The 16,989-nt window shown below is 41.1% G+C and overlaps 1 protein-coding gene across 1 annotated transcript in view; it reads left to right on the top strand.

Annotated features, from left to right (window-relative positions):
* The first annotated feature begins 2,772 nt into the window (after window positions 1-2,772).
* The window catches only part of hdac4 (histone deacetylase 4), a 261,320-nt gene continuing 247,103 nt past the window's right edge, over window positions 2,773-16,989 (top strand). The window contains exon 1 of the mRNA XM_046359569.1: window positions 2,773-2,933. The gene's annotated coding sequence lies outside the window, so the exon portion shown is untranslated. The remainder of the gene's footprint in view (window positions 2,934-16,989) is intronic.

A 16,989-nucleotide genomic window follows, 5' to 3' on the forward strand; every position in this document is an offset into this window, starting at 1 on the left:
ACCTTAATGTAAATATGTCATGACTTCAAGATGATTGGCTCCTTAAGTAGGAGCAGATCCTGAAAGTCTTTATCAAATCAATATTCTTGTAAACAAAACAACCTATGAGTGACTGTTTTGATATTGATACAATTGCCATGTTCCCAACACAATCAGAATAGCTACTTCATATTGGGAATTGTAAAAGTGGACCCATCTCAGTTTAATAGGCAATTTTAAAAAGCCATATAATAGCCCCAGGGTTGGGGAGTAACTGATTACATGTAATCTGATTACAAAAAAACCCAACTAATCAGTTACGCTACCAGCAAAAATATTTTAATCAGATTACATATACTTTTGAAAAAATTGATTCCTTTTAAATTCAGAAAGGATGTTTGCTAAAAAACATACATAATGACACCTTCAATTCAGCATTTGAAAAAACACAGAAGTTTAAGTTTGTTCCACCTGTGCGAATCTGACCACAAGTCAGAGAGCACTATGATGATGACCATCTTTTCTGTAGTTTTTTTTTTGTCCAGCCAACATAGTGTCACTCACACTAAAAGATGTGGCACAGACGGGGTCACCGTACAACAGTGGTGGGTAAACTTTTTGGCTCGAGGGCAAAATTGGGATTTTGAAATTCAACGGAGGGACGCATTTTTTGGGGGACCAATTGTTTGTCAAAATCCATTTGCGGTGGCCTCCCGAGTGGTACAGCGGTCAAAGGCACTGCATTGCAGTGCTTGAGGCATCCCTACAGACCCGGTTCGATCCCAGGCGGTGTCACAGCTGGCTGTGACTGGGAGACCAATGAGGCAGCGTACAATTGCGTCGTCCAGGTTAGGAAAGGGTTTGGCAGGCCGAGATTTCCTTGTCCTATTGCGCCCTAGTGACGCCTGTGGCGGGATGGGCGCATGCACCCTGACACGGCCACAAGGTGTACAGTGTTTCCTCTGACATATTGGTGCGGCTGGCTTCCGGGTTAAGCGGGCATTGTGTCAAGAAGCAGTTTGGCTTGGCTGGGTCGTGTTTCGGAGGACACAGGGCTCTCGACTACGAAAATGTTGAGAAAAAGGGCAAAAAACAAGGTTGAACATTTTAAATGTTGTCATTTAAAAAAAAATATACAAATGTATTTCTCGCGGGCCAGATTGAAGTGCCCAGCGAGCCGGATATGGCTCATGGGCCGTACTTTGCCCTTGCCCTACAAGATTCTTCACTTCACTCTGTGCAGGGTTGGGGTGTAACGGATTACATGTAATCCGTTACAAGTAAAGGATTACAAAAGCAGTAACTGTAATCCGTTACGTTACCAGCAAAAATATTGTTTTCAGATTACAGATACTTTTGATTACTTTGAGGAATACTTTTAAATTCAGAAAGGATGTTCGCGAATAAAAATCTTTGACACTCTTGTTTTCTCAATGACACGCGTCCACCATCGTGTACAAATGTATTTTGTCCCCCCACACCAAACGCGATCACGATACGCAGGTTGAATTGTCAAAACAAACTCTGAACCAATTATATTAATATGGGGACAGGTCGAAAAGCATTAAACATTTATAGCAATTTAGCTAGCTAGCTTGTAGTTGCTAGCTAATTTGTCCTATTTAGGTAGTTGGCTTGCTGTTGCTAGCTAATTTGTCCTGGGATATAAACATTGAGTTGTTATTTTACCGGAAATCAATTTGGCTAATCTATACTTCCATATTTCCATGTCCTATTCTTGAAGAAGGGGTTTAAACATTGATTGGAATGACTGGAATTCTGATAGACTTTGTTTCTAATGTAAATATATAATCAAATCATATTATTATATGTAGTAGAAAGCAATGGGTTAGACGAAGCCTACATAATCAACCCATAAAGTAACATGTAACATCCATATATGGCCAGCTATGTAAACTTTAATTAATAATTTTTTTTATCCAAAAATAGATGTCATTCAATTGGTAACATACATTTGTGTCTTCTTCTAACGCCTCTTAAGGGGAAAGTAATCTGATTACGTTACTGATTTTGGGTAATCCAAAATTACATTACTGATTACAATTTTGGACAGGTAACTAGTAACTAACGGATTACATTTAGAACGTAACCTGCCCTACTCTGAACGCTGTCTCGCGAAAACAATGATGTGATTAAATGTAATTTAGCTGTGGCTCAAAGCAGCCTCATAAACGTTTTCAGTCAGACATTCACAATTGCCATACAGAGTTGAAATACTGTATCTAGCCAACATTTTGAATTGAATAACATTGCTTGCTTGTGAACGTCAGAGCTGTAACAACTTGACACTTTGGCAAGCACAAACGCATACTAGTAGTTGTCCCTAGTCATCGCTCCTTCTCCAGTCTACACATTCTGGGTGATGCGAAACAACTTCGTCATCTCGCTGGCTTCTCTTGCGAGCTCTCATTAGCTATTGGTGATCACCCTCATATTGCATCTCTCGAACCGCTCACATTAAACTCGCTCACGGACCGGCGTCCCGAGTAGGCAACGAAATTAGGAATTTGTCGTGGAGCGCAACCATGCTTTTTGAGGGGATAGTAATTGGAAGTAATTTGGGTAATCCCAAAAAATGACGTTACTAATTACAATGTTGGACAGGTAACTAGTAACTGTTACAGATTACACTCCGAAAGCCAGCCTGAACAGCATTCTGTGGCAACATGAAGTTACTCCAGTGTCAAACAAGCCGACAAACATCATTCGGTGAACCCGCCTCCTAAGGAAATGCAAGAGAGCGCGACCACAGAGGTATAGCGCAAGACACGTGATTTATTGGCTAGTCAAAATCCAGTATGGCGGAATCTGTGAATGACTCTCTCACTGGCGTTTTCTCCAACGGGTCCTAAATTCTACATGTTCGATAGAGTCGGGCTGCTGCATACGGAGCCTGGATAGAAATCACAACATTCAGGAGGGCGTTTGTTCAGGTAGCTTTCTTTTACACAAACACGACATTCTGATACAGCAGTTGTGAGATTGGACAATTTAAACCATGTTTGCTTGATTTGATATAATTTGCAACTCCATACCGAGGTGAAGTTGTTATCGCGGTCTATTTCTTGGTAGCTATGGTTTTGACTTTCTTTTTCACATCAAGTATCGCCTAGTTACATATCTTTGGAAAGTGGTGGGTGTGTAGCATCCTAATGTCAGATAACATCTTAATGTCATAATGTATTTCATGAGGAGCTACATTACCTACACGGGCGATAATTTGAAGCAATACAGTGATCTCCGTGGTCCAATACTCAAATCGGATAAACATGTAACGTTAGTCCTGTAAGATTCCACGAACACAACAACTGTTACACACATCACTTGGGCTCACCAGTGTGTAACTAGTTGAAATAAGATCATTGGGTTATCGCTGATTATGCATGTTACAAATTGACACTATTGCGCTTTACTTCAGTGTGAATTCGTTTTGTTTAGTGTTTTTTTTTTACCTGTAGCTCGTGAAATCTTGTTTGTCATTTCATGTAGTTAATGGAGTTAATTCGCAAGTAATTTTTTCAAAGCTGAGTTGGTATTGGTTGCTTATTAGAGGGTGTCCAATCATAAACGCATTTTTTTTGACGAATGAGTAAAATAAAGCCACAGAAAAAAGTAGTAAAAAACATGGAAAATAGCATTGCGTCAGCTAGGCTGGATGCTGAAAGGCTAGCTGTTGAACTCTTTCTTCTCTAATTCTGAGTGTCATAACACTGTCATGACACATATAAAGTGCATTCGGGAAAGTATTCAGACCCGTGGACATTTTCCACATTTTGTTACGTTTGCAGCCCTATTCTAAAACGGATTAAACTAAAATGTCTCATCAATCTACACACAATAACCCATAAAGACAAAGCGAAAACAGGTTTGTATATATTTTTTTGCAAATGTATCAAAAACTGAAACACCTTATTAACATAAGTATTTTGAGCCTTTACTATGAGACTCGAAATTGAGCTCAGGTGCATTCTGTTTCTGTTGATCATCCTTGAGATGTTTCTACAACCTGATTGGAGTCCACCTGTGGAAAATTCAATTGATTGGACATGATTTGGAAAGACACACACCTGTCTATATAAGGTCCCACTGTGGACTGTGCATGTCAGCAAAAACCGAGCCAGGAGGTCGAAGGAATGGTCCGAGGAGATCAGAGACGGATTGTGTCGAGGCACAGATCTGGGAAAGGGTAACAAAAAAATGACCCCAAGAAAGAAATGGCCTCCATCATTATTAAATGGAAGAAGTTTGGAACCACCAAGACTCTTCCTGGAGCTGGCCGCCCCAGCCAAACTGAACAATCTGGGGAGAAGGGCTTTGGTCAGGGAGGTGACCAAGAACCCAATGGTCACTCTGGCAAAGCTCCAGAGTTCCTCTATGGAGATGGGAGAACCTTCCAGAAGGACAATCATCTCTGCAGCACTCCACCAAACCATCCTTTATGGTAGAGTGGTAAGACTGAGTCCACTCCTCAGTAAAAGGCACATGACAGCACGATTGGAGTTTACCAAAAGGCACCTAAATGACTCTCAGCCCTGCATGCCAAGCCTAGAGGGAACCTGGCACCATCCCTACGGTGAAGCATGGTGGTGGCAGCATCATGCTGTGTGTATGTTTTTCAGCGGCAGGGATTGGGAGATTAGTCAGGATTGAGGGGAAAGATGAACGGAGCAAAGTACAGAGAGATCCTTGATGAAAACCTGCTGCAGAGTGGTCAGGACCTCAGACTGGGGCGAAGGTTCACCTTCCAACAGGACAACGTCCCTAAGCACACAGCCAAGACAACGCAGGAGTGGCTTTGGGACAAGTCTCTGAATGTCCATGAGTGGCCCAGCCAGAGCCCGGACTTGATTGAGCATCTCTGGAGAGACCTGAAAATAGTTGTGCAGCGACGCTCCCCATCCAACCTTGACAGAGCTTGAGAGGATCTGCAGAGAGATGCATGGGAGTATCTCCTCAAGTACAGGTGTGTCAAGGACTCGAGGCTGTAATCGCTGCCAAAGGTGCTTCAAAAAATGACTGAGTAAAGGGTCTGAATACTTATGTAAATTTGATATTTCAGTGTTTTTTTTTTTTTGCAAACATTTCTGTTAACCTGTTTTTGCTTCGTCATTATGGTGTATTGTGCGTAGATTGATGATGGGAAAAACTATAATGGATTTTAGAATAAGGCTGTAATGTAAAACATGTGGAAAAAGTCAAGGGGTCTGAATACTTTCCAAGTGCACTCTATTTAGACCTGTTGTGACATACAGCATATTGCATAATTTCATGGCTGGTTATGACACCTACATAAGAGAATCAAAACCTACCACAATAGTTATTTTATGGTTACTTGTTTAGAGTATGTTTATGTTATATAACATTTTCTGAAACTAACCATATTAAAAGATCATTGCCCACAAATTGATGTCAGACATGCACTTAACAAAATACTTTGTTGCTGATGACTAGGATGAGCAGATTTCAGGAGCAGGACACCCTCTTTTTGACTTATGACTACTGACATAAGGGCATGTACATGATATGCCTATCTGGCTTATATGATTATGATGGTCATAATGCTTCTTGACATTGTCATGAAGTGTATTTTCATAGTCCAAGTAAAGTAGTAAAGTTACACGGGATGGCCATAATGCTTCTTGACAGTGTCATGAAGTGTATTTTCGTAGTCCAAGTAAAGTAGTAAAGTTACACGGGATGGCCATAATGCTTCATGACAGTGTCATGAAGTGTATTTTCTGCAAGTTATTTAAAATATGATGGAAAAAAACATGACCATTAACAGAATTCAACAACAACAAAGGACTTAAGAAACAAACTTTCCAACGAAAGGAAACTTCTTGGCAGGGAATAAACACATTTGAATAAATATATATAATATATGGGTCAGGATAGTGTTATGAAAGCTGTTATGACCTGGCTATGACCGTGTCATAATGTGTTTTAGCACTGGGTATCATGTAAAGTGTTACCAAATTATCATATCTAAATTGAAATGTCATAGACTACCAATTAAAAGAACAGATCACTCTGGAGTCAGATCTTAGCAGAATGTGTAATTTAGCCTATAAAACCAAGAAACTATGTTTTATGAAATAATTAGGCAGGTCTGATGCTGAAAAAGAAAGGAAATTCTTGCCTATTACTTCTTGCCTATTATATTTGAGAAAAAAAGTAGTATGTACTTCCAGTAGTTAGCTACACTTCTACATGGCAAAAAAAGTAATTAACAAAGATTTTAATTTAGTTTAACTCCCACCAAGCTACTGCAAAATGTAGTTAAATTACTAGTTGAATGATATGTAGTCCACTACACCCAAAAGAATACTGGTAAGATATATATTGATTTTGAGACGTGACGTGTAGTATTTTAATATATGCTTTTTATATTAATGCGAAATTCCTGTTATTTCTAGAATATTTCTCACAAAAACAAGCATATCTTTGTGAAATGTTAACAAAGCACCTTTTATTTTCAAAGCCTTTTACATTTAATTCCGCTCCTGTCATCTAAATTGATTTTTTTACGACCCGTGGAAACAACTTTTCAGACAACCACCACAACATGTAAAATCCTCAAAAGTCGCTGTGAGAAAGCGGCACCACTCTGTTAGCAGAGCTCGGTGCTTACTACCTGATGAATAAGGTTACGAAATCCAACGTTGGGATATTTTCTTAAATCATATGTAAGAGAAAGACCTTACTGAACAATTCAGAACGAATAATCATATTTGTCTTAGTAAAATGTAGTTTATAACATAAGGAAGTGAAATTTCATCACCAAAGTGTGTTTTCACCCACTGGGCAGAGAGGGTGAACCCTATTTACCATATCGGATTCCCCACAATGTTTTCAGGTGACTATTAACAAATCCTGCTGTTCACATTGATTTACGCTACTCAGTGGCATCTTGTTTACTTCAATTAGTAGATCAGTAATTGGCAGAATTTTATATGGCATAGATGTCATATTTGCTTAAAAATTTGCTTGTGCTTTGTGGAAGGCTACTCCATAATTGTATATGTTGGTGTTTGTTGGTGTTTGAACTGCAAATTGCCCCTTTAAGTTTCTCTTAAACCTGTAACATTGCATTAAAGGCGCAGCATGCAGAAATCGCTCCTCCATAAAATTTGAATAGTTCGCCCAATTTCAGTTTGTGATACAACAAGCAATGTAAAGTGTAGAGAATCATTGTACCATCTAAACAGCTGTGAAATATATTTTTAATAACCAAAAATATTGTATTTTCAGCTGTTTGATGCTGGTGTAAAAGATGCAAAAACGAAACTTAAAAACGGGAAGCATAGAAATGCCGCACATAGAACATATCTGCTGCTTCTTAGGCTTGCTTTCAGTGAGACTGACAGATCTATAACTCACATTTCTATGTGAATTTGGTCTGTTCCCCCCAAAAGTTTCATATTGCAGCTTTAACTTGACAGCATTTCAATACTTGTTTTGCAGGCTATATGCATTGCTATTGCATATACATGGGATTGAGTAGTTTGTTTAATTTGTAGAATATTCACTGTTCCTTATTAATCATGTTATGATGTTGTTATGATGTTGTTAGTGATTGTTTAAATGTGCATGTCAGAGTTTGTTGGTTTTTGCATGTGTTGAACTTGACTTATTGGGGTTATGTGTTGGTATGGCATTTGTAGACCTATGTCTGTGTTTGAGTTCATATATGAGGTGAGGAGGTGACATCAGTGAATCAGGGTTAGCTCAACTGGAGTCAGAGGGAGAATCTCAATTGCATTGCCTTTATTCATCTCATTCTCTTTCCTCGCCTCCTTCCCAAAATCCTTTGGATGAGAAGGTCAAAGGGGAAGGCCTTCTGACCTTCCTATCAAAGTGTTTTGAGAAGGAGGCGAGGAGAGAGGACATGAGGAATCAAGGAAATGCAATTGAGATTTTTCCAGAGGCCTCAAGTTAAGTAGTAAACATACAAGCTCTAATCTGTGCTCTTGCGCCTAGCGTCTAGCTGAAGCTATTTTTTCCACATTCCAGTTCTCAAGGACTGGCGTTCCTGACTCGTAAATTCCAATCCTCACAGGAAGAAGGTCATAGCAGCCTTTCAAGAACTTGGCACTGACAGAGGACCGCTCCTTAATGACAACTCGATCTCAGGGAATGGGACTGAATGGTGTAACAACCCAAGTTTTCTACTGCTGAGAATAAAAATCTGTTTAAAGCCAGTATCCATAATTGCTACATTAATTTTTGAACTTACTGTATAAAGTAATGATATATATGCTATATGAAGAATAAAACACATCAATTCCTCATATGCTTAGTCAAACAGTCAACACGTGTGCTGTATTGTATGGTACGTTTTAATTAAGAGAGGTGGTGCAATATTTTTTGTACTCTATTTTTGAAATCTTATGTGTATTTTCCGTAAAAACACCTGGCCAGATTAATCTGATTTCACAGGATGTGCTTTGATACCAGGGTCCTGTTCAGTAGTGTACATCATAGCAAACTTTTCAAATGTTTTGCAACAGAAAACAAAAATGAACCTATTAGATACGTTCAGTTAGTAACTCCCCGTTTCAGTATATTTTAACATGTTTTCTCCCCACTGAACATGACTCAGCCAATAGAAGGGTTCTCAGACCGTTGTGCCGGGGGCTCTGAGAATAGCCCTGGCTTCACCCTCCTGCACCCATTGCCCCCTCAGCCCTATTAACAAACAGTTTAGCATCCCATTGAGCGGCTCGGAACTCAATCCCGGCTGTTGTTTATTTGGCCTGTTCCAGACGATTTAAAAAAGTCCCCAAGAATTGGTAATTATGCAGAGTTGTCAATTAGAACGGTCTTGTTTGTTGACGTTGTCGCTCTAATGAATGCTAATGGTCCATTAATGTCAGGGAGACAAGGTGACATGACGCCTACGCCTCACCAGCAGGGCACAGTAAACAGAGTTTGCCTCGTTCTCCCTCATTCTACTGCTTGGTAAAGTGCTGCAACGACTATGGAGATGTGAAGAAATCGAGGAAGAATGATGGAGTGAGTGTGGTACCGTGAGTTTGAGAATGGCAGAGAACAGGTTAATGACATTGCGGAGGGAAGGTAGGAGAAAAAAGGGGAAACAGTGAAAGAAAGTGATTGTAAAATGGTGGAAGAGAGGGCAAGTTGACACGGATGTCGTTTAGAATGCTCGGTAGTTGGCAGGGAAAGTGTTCACTTCCTGCTTTTTGTCTGGCTGAAAATTGACTGGCTTTTGTGGCCGCGGCACAAGGCGGGGTGTCAGGGTTCCCACTATAGCGACACGCGGAGCAGAGTTTATTGTCAATGTTGAGTAAGTAACCACTCAATGCTGAGGCTTGGACGAGAACTTAGCCTTCACATGAGAGAATTTACATTTCCCAAGTATTTTCTTCTCCAGTGAGCTGAACTTGTAAACTAAAATAGCACATTTCTGACATAGTACTGCACTGTTGAAAGAGATGTTTAACTGCTGCTAACATTTATAGAACTGGATAAGATGTTATTTTATTAACCAGATGTCTAGCAGCGTTGCTGTCTCCTAAAGATAAAATAGGATTGAATGCAAACTTATCTTTGTTTGACAGTTAGTCCTTCACTGTACTAAAAAAGATGATTCCGCCTTAACTAGACAGGGACTAATGAGTAGGCCTATTATTAGTTCTGGGAATTGCCAGGGACCTCACGATACGATATTATCACAAAACATAGGTGCCAATAAGATATGTATTGCAATTCTCACGATTCTATATGTATTACGATTTGATATTGAGATTTTATTGCGATTCCAAACATATTGCTCACCATATATGCATCTGCTGCAGAGGAACAAGAGAGAGCCATGAGAAGACCGGTTTTGTTCAGTCATAGAAATAAAAGTGCTGACATTTTTTAAAAACGAAGATGGAGAACAAGCTATGAAGGAAAATGACTTGCGCCAACCAGCACAAAAATAATATTGCGATATTGCCAATAGAATACGATATATCATATATGGAGAACTGTATCAAATCCCCCTCCCCGATCACTACCTGTTATGTGCTTATATTATTTTGGGGATTCATTATTTTATGCTGTAATAATGTTTGTTTTACCACACGGTTGATCAGCAACTAGAAAATCAGAAAGTAAACTCTGCAGTATAAGATTGCAAAGCAACGTTTGGGAGAAATGACTGCATACAGTGCATTCGGAAAGTATTCAGACGCTTTGACTTTTTCCATATTTTGTTACGTTACAGCCTTATTCTAAAATTGATTGAATATATTTTTTCCCCTCATCAATCTACACACAATACCCCATAAGAACAAAGCAAAAACCGTTCATTTTATAAAATAATAGAAACGGAAATACCACATTAACATAATTATTCAGACCCTTTACTCAGTACTTTGTTGAAGGACCTTTGGCAGCGATTACAGCCTTGAGTCTTCTTGGGTATGATTCTACAAGCTTGGCACACCTGTATTTGGGGAGTTTCTCCCTTTCTTCTCTGCAGATCCTCTTAAGTGATGTGAGGTTGGATGGGGAGTGTCGTTGCACAGCTATTTTCAGGTCTCTCCAGAGATGTTCGATCAGGTTCAAGTCCGGGCTCTGGCTGGGCCACTGAAGGGCATTCAGAGACTTGTCCAAAAGCCACTCATGCATTGTTTTGGCTGTGTACTTATTGTTGATGTCCTGTTGGAAGGTGAACCTTCGCCCCAGTCTGAGGTCCGGAGTGCTCTGGAGTAGGTTTTCAACAAAGATCTCTTTGTACTTTGCTCCGTTCATCTTTCCCTCGATCCTGACTAGTCTCCCAGTCCCTGCCACTGAAAAACATCCTCACATCATGATGCTGCCACCACCATGCTTCACCGTAGGGATGCTTTCAGGCTTCCTCCAGACATGACTTGGCATTCATGCTTGGCATTCATGCTTGGCATTCAGTTCAATCTTGGTTTCATCAGACCAGAGAATCTAGTTTCTCATGGTCTGAGAGTCCTTTAGGCGCCTTTTGGCAAACTCCATGTGGGCTGTCATGTGCTTTTACTGAGGAGTGGCTTTCGTCTGGCCATTCTACCATAAAGGCCTGATTGGTGGAGTGCTGCAGAGATGGTTGCCCTTCTGGAAGGTTCTCCCATCTCCACAGAGGAACTCTAGAGCTTTGTCAGAGTGACCATCGGGTTCTTGGTCACCTCTCTAACCAAGGCCCTTCTCCCCCATTTGATCAGTTTGGCCGGGTGGCCAGCTCTAGGATGAGTGTTGGTGGTTCCAAACTTCTTCCTTTTAATAATGATGGAGGCCACTGTGTTCTTGGGGACCTTCAATGCTGCAGAAATGTTTTGGTACCCTTCCCCAGATTTGTGCCTTGACACAATCCTGTCTCGGCGCCCTACAGACAATTCCTTTGACCTCATGGCTTGGTTTTTGCTCTTACATGTCCTGTCGACTGTGGGACCTTTTATATAGGCAGTTGTAGAAACATCTCAAGGGTGACCAATGGAAACAGGATGTACCTGAGCTCAATTTCGAGTCTAATAACAAAGCGTCTGAATACTTGTAAATAAGGTATTTCATTTAGTTACTTTTAATACATTTGCCAACGTTAAAAAAACTGTTTTCACTTTGTCATTATGGGGTATTGTGTGTTGAAAGAGAAAAATGATTGAATCAATTGTGGAATAAGGTTGTAACGTAACAAAATGTGGAAAAAGTCAAAGGGTCTGAATACTTTCCGATTGCACTGTATATGCAGTCAGTCTATAACATAATGGATACAGCGAATGTTAAAGTTCAACAACAGAATAACCTCAAAACTTCAAATCTCAGCAACTAACAATTCAAGCCCACAAAGCCATATTTAAGTGATTATGCCCTCGAAGCCGGTGTTTGGAGGATATATTGGCACGGGTGTTGTTAGGCCCGAGACGAGGTCGAGGGCTGCAAATATATCCTCCAAACACCGGCTTCGAGGGCATTATCACTTTTATACAACGGGTTACCAACATATTCAAATAATGATTGACATAGTTTCATTAAATGTTGATTTGATAAATGTATTCATACTATTTCATCCTTCCACAAGTTTTAGTCCCGACACAAATCAAGGGATACTAGAGACGCAACCCAGTCGTTCAGTCTTTTTGTTCTGTATCTATGGACGCGACCCAGTCGTTCACTCTAAATGTTCCATTGCCATACTGGCTGCTTTTTATAGTGGAGATCAAGTTTATAAGTTGCCTGGATGGGCTGATGAGACAGTGGATTGCACAGTCAGATGGAACATATTAAATAGATATTTTAACATCATAGATTTAACCAATCAGCATTCAGGATTAGACCCGCTCGTTGTTTAAACGACAGTGTCTTCACCACATTAGTCTTCTATACAAGGCCTAGATAAGAAATCTAAATGATAGCTCTTGTGTAGAAGGGTCTGGTGTTCACAAAGTTTGACAGTTCTAAGCTTTAAAGCTGACAGACATCGGTGTCAGGGCACTTGTAGCTAAGAAAATGGCAGAAAGCCTAATGCGAAGTGTAGTTTAGTCTGTGAACAGCACCAATTATAGTACAGTGCCAGAGTTGAATGTTAATGTAGTTTTAATTGTCTCATCTCAGACTTGTGGATTACAGGAAGCTTTGTTGAGAACATGGAATAATATTTTTGTTACCTCTGTTTGCATTCCACCATCAAATATTTGGCAGACATTTAGTATAATAACTTGAAATAAGTGCATGTAGAGTCAGAAGTGTTTTTTACTGCCTAACGTCGGACCAAATCCTTAGCTGGGAAGTCAGTTGGATTTCCAAGGGCTGTTTTGTTCTTGTCAACTGTTGAGAATGTTTTACTTTTTGACAGAACTGTCAGTTTTGAGGCATTGCTGTCTATTACACATAGAAAGGGTCAAGACTTCTACCTATTCAGTTTTGAGATACGATTCTCCCCAGCCCCCACGCTCTCCTAGCCAACACATACCACACTCCCTGCCCCTACGAGAACTCCAACATCACACTGAGCAATATCCAAGTGATTGTCTGTGCTTGTGCCTGTCCTCTTTTTTTTAAACTGCTGATTGATGTGTAACCTGCGGGCTACGGCTCGTCTCTCTTTTTTCTTGAGAACATGAGCATGCAGCAGCGAGTATTGTGTCAACACGCGGAGGGTTCTGTCATGTCAGATAAGGTGTCACTTTCCTCTCAGCACAGCCAGGCTCCACTTTCTCCCGCCTTCCCTTCTCTCCCTTTCCTCTCCCCTGTTGTCTCTCAAGTGCCCTGCCGTCAGCACCAATGAGTTCAGACAACCATGGTCCTCACACCAGACAATATTTTTGGGGAGGGGGATTTGCACCCTAAACGCTCACCTGTTCCTATCCAAGCCTCCACCCCATCCATCACCTGCCTTAACTAAAACTTTCAGGAGGAGCCTCTGTCAATAAATGGAAGAAAAACTCCAACCACAACAAAAACACAATAATGTGTCTAGCCGCCATGGTGTCATTTTTCCCGATACATACGTGCAGGCATGTACGTACACTACCGTTGATTGTGGTCCCTGAGTGAATTATTCATACTCAATTAGGCCCGAGAGGCAGGCAGTAACTGTCGAACACCAGAAGTACATTTCAGTGATTCATTTTGCGCGCCGCGCGTCCTTAATTGTTGTTTACCACTGGCAATCCCGACCCCGTGTTATTTTTACGCAGACATGATTACCTTCGGTACAGTTTGGAGCACCGGGGAAATGAATTCCTCTATTGGCTGCAAGAGACACATTTCTGTCAAGCGAGTAGACATTTTCAGACCTGTATATTGTTGATGTTGCACTTCTTATCCAATCGGTCGTTCAAAAGGGCCTACACCTGGGAACATGAATAAGGTGCAATGCAGCCGGTTTGCTCTTAATATCAAATCATTTCTGGGTAACAATTAAATACCTTACTGTGATTGTTTTCAATTAAAATGATCAAAAATGAACAAAAAATAGCTTGTTAGAAAAGAGCCATTTCTAAAGCAAGCCTTTTGCCAGGACTGTCTGGGAGTGGTCTCAGTGGGGAGGGCAAAGCTGAACACTAGCGGTTATTGGCAGAGAGGTTTGGAACTCTTTCTTGTTGGTCGATTAACTCATTTACCGCCTGGTGATAAACTCCATCTCACCAAAATGGGCTGAAATTTCAGGCGTTCTTTTTAAATATCTCTTACACTAAAAGGGCATTATCATAATTTTCACAATTTCACAGTATTATTCCAACCTCATAGTGTGGAAATATCTAAAACACAGGCAAATCATGTTTTTGACTGCACTGGGCCTTTAAGATGATGTTTTAAGACAGATTAGCAAGGTAATTATTAGTTCACTCAATCATTCATGTATATTGATATGAGTAGTCATGTTGATATGAGCCGTCGATGGAGTGTTGACGATTTCATTTAACCTTCATTTAGCCAGGTTAGTCATTAAGAACAAATGAGCCTTGTACAGTACAATAATGACCTTGTTTGTCTATTCACAAATGCTCAACATGATATGGCTTTGGTTTGACATTTCTGTGTTACGACATTTATATGTGACAGACCCCAACTTCCCCTGATTTAGAATATACGTCTGGGGTGACTATAGCAGTGCAAACGTGCGCTGGGAAATCTCTCATGGCGGGGCAGAACCGACGAGAAGCCAACACTCCCCCTTACCAGATTGTCACTTTGAGTATTATGTCACTGGATCCCTCCAGGCCATATGTTGTTACACGCGCACGCATGCACACGTACACTGAGGAGATCTCGTCAGCACAGACTGTAGTATCGGTAGGTCTTTTTGACCCGTTCCTCCAGAGTGGTATCAAACCAAGTAGGGCACATTCCATAGCAGAGCCTTTAGTAAATGAACCATCTGTGTTCCTATTGCACAAGTTCAGTTGTTACCTCCTCGTTTCTACACGTTTTCTCCCTCCTGAACACGAATCTGATTTTCATTTGGCGTCAAATTAATTGCTTGACCATGGAACCCTTTTGTATTGAGGAAACAGAAGGGCAGATGTTCCAGTTCAAGGGCTGCAGTCCAAATCTCTACCCTACTGAGCCAAGTGTCCACTTGTTCACGCTCCCTCATTGATTTCCAACCATTGGATTGGTATAAGCATGTGTTTAACCATATTGCTCACACCTGTCCGTTCCTTGTAAATCCATGAAAGTACACACTTCGGGGTGGGGGGCCTGAGAGTGTTGAGTGTTGCTCAGATGTGTATTGTTTTTTAGGGATGTGTGCCATGCCAGAAAGAGTGGAAATGATGTGTTGTGTGTCAAATCGCGAGTGAAGACAACTGAGTGGTGTCTTGTTTGACAGGTTGGACTATTACATTGGAGCAGAGGGGGTAGATTGAGACAATGTGTTGTGTAGCCTCACCAAAGCAATGGAACTAATGTGCATCGTTGACACCGGAAAGTAGACACTGTTGTTTAGAATGTCAGAGGTGATGACAATATTGTGCTGTACAATAGCTGTAAGACAGACTTTGATGCTGCTTTTGCAGCCGAGACCTAGGGTTTTGCCCAGGCCCAGTCTTCTGAATAAGTTATTAACCTACTCCAATGAAGGCCATATTTGGCTGTTATTATTTCTGTGGTTAAATTACAGGCCTGACCTTTTCATTGTTAAGTACCTCTCTCTCTACTGAGGAGGGCAGTGTGTGCGTGTGGGTGTAACTGCCTGTATGTGAGTCTGTCACTGTCTCATTGTTTGCCCAAGCCTGTGGACAGCATTGGCACCTTTTAGGCACCTTGTGTACTGGGAAGGACTGGAGGCGATCTCATTGTAAGCATGTGTAACCCAAACTGCCCTTGTAGTGAAGAATCTGTTAGAATTGAGACTGACTATTTTTGTACAGGATGATATCTAATATTCTACAGGACTGAAAGAGAGACAGTCTGCGCATATACAGTGCAGTGACTTTTTCCTCATTTTGTTAAATTACACACCTTATTCTAAAATTGATTAAATTGTTTTTTTCCCCTCATCAATTTACACACAATGCCCCATAATGACAAAACAAAAACAGTTTTTAATTAATTTATTTTTGCTAATTTATTAAACATAAAAAACATCACATTTACATAAGTATTCAGACCCTTTATTCAGTACTTTGGTGAAACACCTTTGGCGGCGATTACAGCCTAGAGTCTTCTTGGGTATGACGCTACAAGCTTGGCACACCTGTATTTGGGGAGTTTCTCCCAGTCTTCTCTGCAGATCCTCTCAAGCTCTGTCAGGTTGGATGGGGAGCGTTGCTGCACGGCTATTTTCAGGTCTCTCCAGAGATGTTCGATCAGGTTCAAGTCCGGGCTCTGGCTGGTCCACTCAAGGACATTCAGGGACTTGTCCTGAAGCCACTCCTGCGTTGTCTTGGCTGTGTGCTTAGGGTTGTTGTCTTGTTGGAAGGTGAACCTTTACCTCAATCTGAGGTCCTGGGCACTCTGGAGCAGGTTTTCATCAAGATCTCTCTGTACTTTGCTCCGTTCATCTTTCCCTCGATCCTGACTAGTCTCCCAGTTCCTGCTGTTTAAAAACATCCCCACAGCATGATGCTGCCACCACCATGCTTCAACGTTAGGGATGGTGCAGGTTTCTTCCAGACGTGACTCTTGGCATTCAGGCCAAAGAGTTCAATCTTGGTTTCATCAGACCAGAGAATCTTGTTTCTCATTATTTGAGAGTCTTTAGGTGACTTTTGACAAACTCCATGTGGGCTGTCATGTGCTTTTTACTGAGGAGTGGCTTCCGTATGGCCACTCTACCATAAAGGCCTGATTGATGGAGTGCTGCAGAGATGGTTGTCCATTTGGAAGGTTCTCCCATCTCCACAGAGGAACTCTGGAGCTCTGTCAGAGTGACAATCGGGTTCTTGGTCACCTCCTTGACCAGGCCCTTCTCCCCCGATTGTTCTGGCCGGGTGGCCAGCTCTAGGAAGAGTGTTGGTGGTTCCAAACTTCTTCCATTTAAGAATGATGGCTGCCACTGTGTTC

The sequence above is a fragment of the Oncorhynchus gorbuscha genome, linkage group LG01 (assembly GCF_021184085.1).
Source record: "Oncorhynchus gorbuscha isolate QuinsamMale2020 ecotype Even-year linkage group LG01, OgorEven_v1.0, whole genome shotgun sequence".
Classification (NCBI taxonomy): Eukaryota; Metazoa; Chordata; class Actinopteri; order Salmoniformes; family Salmonidae; genus Oncorhynchus; species Oncorhynchus gorbuscha.